Genomic DNA, 5,298 nt, shown 5'->3' on the forward strand with positions numbered 1-5,298 from the left:
TCCTGCTGATTGTGTTGCAGAGGTTATTCTATTGCTCTCCGTTTGTCTTACTGTCTTGCCTGAAGTTGGTGGCCTTATTCCCAGATTCATAATACGTTCTCTGTACTATTAAAATGTATATTTTGCTTGGGTCTGGCATACTTCTTTATAGTTAATTCTGAGTTATCTGGCATGGGGAAGCGAGGCTCTGATCATCAGTGTTCATTCTCTGAATTGAGTTTTGTATAGGCATCTCTGTATGAAATCTCTTCATTATTCTTTCCCACTCATTTTGGATTTATTTGGTGATTGCATTTGAAATAGATTTTTTATTTGAATACTATAACTATTCATATAGTTTCTTGTTCATTTTCTATAAGTTGTGTTTATATTTCCTCCGTAGTTTATTAAACCATCTTTCTAGCACTAGAGGAAAGTGGTGTTACGAATAAGACTTTATCTGGTCTTATTAGTAAACCCACTAGCTCACTGTTTAGGAGAATTTACGTATTGTAGAGCTGGTTAAATAATTAACCACAAACAATAGTTTTAGGCCTTGCCTGTGTAGTATAAAAAGACCCTGGACCAGGTATGTGAGATCCAGAAGGTTCCTTTCCCTTTATGTTACAATCTTTGTTTTTAGGACTCTAAAACAGCTGAACAGAAAAGTCTTATTAGGAAAAATCTTTATATTTAAACTGGGCTGACAGAAGTGAGGCATGTGGGCTGGTTGGCATCATCAGTCTTCACTTATGAGATATGAACAGTTGCCTTCAGACGTTATTTGTGAACTTGCTCATTGGATTAATGGTTAGTTGCTTTAGAAATGATGCTAAAAAACTAAGTAATGGGAAAGTGGTTCATTTGCTGGCTCTCAAAGTTTGTATTGAAAAAGGTAGATCTCTTGTAGAGCTGGTATCTTTATGGCTGCATTATTTCTTTATACCCGATAAAAAGTGGTTTTTTTTGTTTTTTGTTTTGTTTTTTTTTTTTATCCTTAAGATAGGTAATGCACGTACATGGTTCAAATTGACAGGGTATAAAAGAGTGTTTAGTGAGGGGCGCCTGGGTGGCTCAGTCATTAAGCATCTGCCTTCAGCTCAGGGCGTGATCCCAGGGTTCTGGGATCGAGCCCCGCATCGGGCTCCTCTGCTGGGAGCCTGCTTCTTCCTCTTCCACTCCCCCTGCTTGTGTTCCCTCTCTCGCTGGCTGTTTCTCTCTCTGTTCTCTGTCAGATTTAAAAAAAAAAAAAAAAAAGAGTGTTTAGTGAGTGTAGATAAAACTCCTTTTCATTCCTGTTCTCTGGCCATTCACTTTCTCTTATAGTTTCTTTTATCTCCTTCCAGAAATCTTTTATGTAGATGTGGTTTGGTACACCACAAACATACAAACACATACATACATGAGTGAAGGTTTGTATGTGTGTCTGTATTGAGAGTTGTAATACTTGATTATAAAAATAGGCTTTACTATGATAATTCGCTGATACCTACTGTTTTTTCCTCCTTAAGTATTATATACTTTTGCTTTTAATGGCCACTGAATTTCATTCCACATTCATCTCCCTCCCATCCCCCCAAACCTTCTGTATTCTTTTCCTTACTCCTATGTAAGCTATTTCTTTGTCTTTGCTTTCCTTCTTTCTTGGGTATTTAAACTCAGAGGCCTCTGTTCCTGTTCTTTATACTGTGACATCGCTCATAGTGCCTTATTGGAGTGAAGTCTATAAACCTTACATGTCTGGAATGTATTCACTTTGTTTTGTTTCACATCTGAATTGTTTTTTCAACCAAGTCAGATTGAGTGGCTTTTGGCTATGTGCTCTGTTATTGACTATTCTGTGTAATATTATTACATAAGGTTACTTTTATTTAACAAATAATTACTGTTAATAATAGCACATTTTAGCCTATTATCTGTATAGTCAGTAGGTATTTACTGTCTTCTTTGAAATGTTTATTCCAGAGTGTCAGTTCTCTTTACACTTTGTAATTCATTACCTTTTCTCATCACAGATGGTTGAAAGTAGTCTTCATTCTCTATAATAACTTTGAAGGTTTTGTCATTCCACTGTAGTCTCTTTCAGTTTTGCATATCTGACAGTTCCTTTGGTTTTTAACTGACCCTGGCTTTTGTCCAGAAAACCTTCATTTGTTCTTTCCTAACTTTGAGTAATGGTTTTGAAGTCCAAAAGATGATACCTCTGCAGATTTAAAATTTGCCTATTACTGCTACAAAAAATTCAAAACAAAACAAAACACATTCCTGTCTAATAAGTATCTTTTGGTTGACTGATAGTAGTTTCTCTTTACTAATACTGGACCTTTAACTTTAGCCATGCACATTTGTTTTAGGGGATATTGAATATTACCTAAAGTTATATGGTTGGTAAAAATTGATACCCTGTGCTCTAGGATGAAAGAAGACTGTTCAGTAAATAAAGACAAAGTACTCTGCCTTGTGGCAGTGGAAAACCTGTAGTGTAATGTTCCCATTGATACATGCTTGGGAAGTTTAGGTTTAAAATGTTTCCACAGAATATTCTGTCTAAAGCATGTCATGGATAATCAGAAGAGGAGAGCTCATAATCCCTTCTTTGTTTTCTTTATTGGGCTTTTCTATCTCATTGAGCCTCTCTTCCTGTCCTGCTGGTCACTGTTGTGCCTGATCTCTGACCCCAGGGTTTCTGGGGCCCTTGGTCTTCCATCATCCAGAGGTTGTCCAGTTGGTCATGGCAGCTGTTCATCATGGGAGGTAATGCTATGTTTCTTGGTGGTAAAGGTGGACTATGATCATGTCATTGTGGGGATGGATGATTTCTGTCTTCTCAGCAGGGAAGGTACTCAGTATATGTACTTCTGTTGAACATGGGTGCTCCAGTGCTGGAGCAGGGTTCTGGAGGCTTTTTCTGGGCCTGGCGTTAACCTTTTCAGTAATGGTGTGTGTGTGTGCATTTGTGTGTGTGTGTAAGTGTGTGTGTGAGGGTTTGTAATATTACAATAGTTTTAATAGTGCCTCAGTGTATTCAGTGTATTCCTTGCCTGTGAGATTGTGGGCCAGTAGTCAAATCCCCTCAGCTCCTGTCAGCATTTCCTGCTCCCATGCTCAGCTCAGGTCAGAGAGGTACGTTCTTTCACCTTTGTCTTGGGCTGTGTTCCAAGACAATGATTCCACACTCTTCTTCACTGTATATCTTTTTTTCCACTGCCTTCATTCTTCTTTCATTTCCTGCTTTTTCCCCCTTTCTAGATGGTTGTCACTTCCTTTCCAAGATGCAGTGAATCTGATGACTACTATAGTTCACTTACAGTTCTTCTTTAAGCCTGTATTGCCTTTCAGAATACTATAATCATAAGAAATTAGACTTCATTTTTAACAGTGCGACTACATGATACAAAAATGTTTAAATGCAAGGATAATCCTTTTAAAATATTTATACACAGTCTCTCTCTCTCTCTCTCCCCCCCTACACACACACACACACACACACACACACACACACACACACAGAGCTGTTCCTTCCATTCAGCTTTCTCGCCATCCCATATCTTTCTCTCCCAAAGAACCAGTGTTAGCAGTAGGGTATGAATATCTCTGTACTTTTCTTTGCTTATGTAGTAGACTTCAATCTCCACACCCCTACCTCCAATATAGGTTTTTAGTTTAGTTTTGCTTTGTTTTCTGTATTGCATGGTTATTTACTTGCTAAAAGTGAGATCATTATTTACAAACTGGTATCTTACTGTTCAGCAGTACCTTGTGGAAATCCTTTGACTTCTCCTGGTATACCTTTAATTCATTCTTTTACTTGCCGACTAATATTTCATGGTGTGAATATATCATAAATTATCTGACAACTTCCCTCTTCTTGTGAGCATTGGTCAATTTTTTTTTTTTTTTTGGTTAAAATTTTTTAAGCATCATGAACAATGTTGCAATGCCTAGCGTTTGCTGCTTTATTTCTGTGAAATCAATTCTTGAGAATAGAAGAATAAAAGAATCGATTATTTTGTTTCTTTGAGATTGCTGGGTTTCATAGTACATGTATATCTTCATTTGAAGAAATGTTAGCAGATTATTTTCTAAAAAAGCCTAAACTGTTTGTAGGTCTACCACCAATGTAAGAAAATACCCTTTCCTTTACATCCTCTAATAGAAGGTGTTGTTGTAAGTTTTCTGATTGATGGGTATGAAGTCATAGCTCATTATTACTTTAGTTTACATTTTCCTGACCACTTTCGGATTGAAATACTTTTTAATATCCTTGTAGGTGATTAGATTTGCTCTGCTGTGAGTTGCCTGTTCATATCCTATGCTCATTTTTCTAATGACTTATGTGTCTTTTTCTTTACTGGAGCTCTTTATATATTATGGCTATTAACCTAATATCTGCCCATCTGCATTGCATGTATTTTTTCTAAAACCGTCATTTGCCTTTTGATATTGCATATGACTTTCTTCCTTTTTTCCCCCTTTTCACCGTATCAAAGTTTAGGTTTTATTTTTATTTATGTGTGTTAATCTTCTGTTTTGTGGCTAGGGGATTTTGTAGGGTACAAATTCCTTTCCCACCTTGGATTAATTACGCACACACACGCGCACACAAACACACACACATCTTTGTGTCACTTAGGGTTCATTCACAGAAGTAGAGCAACTATGAAAGACGTAAGGAATTTATTATAGGGATTTGACATTATGCAACCATGGGAGCAGATTAAATAGTTTGTATGACACTTTTGCTTTTGTATCTGGTGCTGGAGCCAGAGGTGAGCAGGGCATGCAGTTTGTAAGAAAAGGTAGTACATGTGAAAAAGGGTCTCTCTGGAACATGAGCTGGGCCTCATGAGGACAGTCTGAAACTCATATTGGCCTCTTACTACATCTGTGCCTCCAACTCTGATGATAGAGATTTCCTGAGGAAGATGGCTTCCTTTATTACAGATTTAGATATGCACCTGACCTAGAAGTCAGCAAAACTGAAGGAGAAAATCCTGTAGGAGTTGTGGTTTTGATTGGTGGCCTATACTAACACAATGAGCCAGCAAAGCTACAGCGTGACCTGCATTAGTACCTTGTACCTGCACCAACCTTCCCAGCATAAGAAAGATGCTTGCTGCTTCATTTCTGCCTTCCAAATCTCATGCAGGGATGTCTCATGTGGTCCAGTCTGTTGTGGAACTGTGTAGGAAAGGGACTTCTGGGAAATGTAGTTCCAGATTAGCTAAATTGGCACAGGACAAATAATGTCACAATCTTAAATCTGCCTGGTGTGAGGTAAGTGCTCCAACTTAATATTTCTTCCATTTGGATAGGGAC

The 5,298-nt window shown here is 37.7% G+C and overlaps 1 protein-coding gene across 3 annotated transcripts in view; it reads left to right on the forward strand.

Annotated features, from left to right (window-relative positions):
* Positions 1 to 5,298, forward strand: part of CTNNA1 (catenin alpha 1) — a 300,857-nt gene that overhangs the window by 215,859 nt on the left and 79,700 nt on the right. The gene's annotated exons all lie outside the window — the stretch shown is intronic.

Source organism: Ursus arctos, unplaced genomic scaffold (assembly GCF_023065955.2).
Source record: "Ursus arctos isolate Adak ecotype North America unplaced genomic scaffold, UrsArc2.0 scaffold_5, whole genome shotgun sequence".
Taxonomy (NCBI): domain Eukaryota; kingdom Metazoa; phylum Chordata; class Mammalia; order Carnivora; family Ursidae; genus Ursus; species Ursus arctos.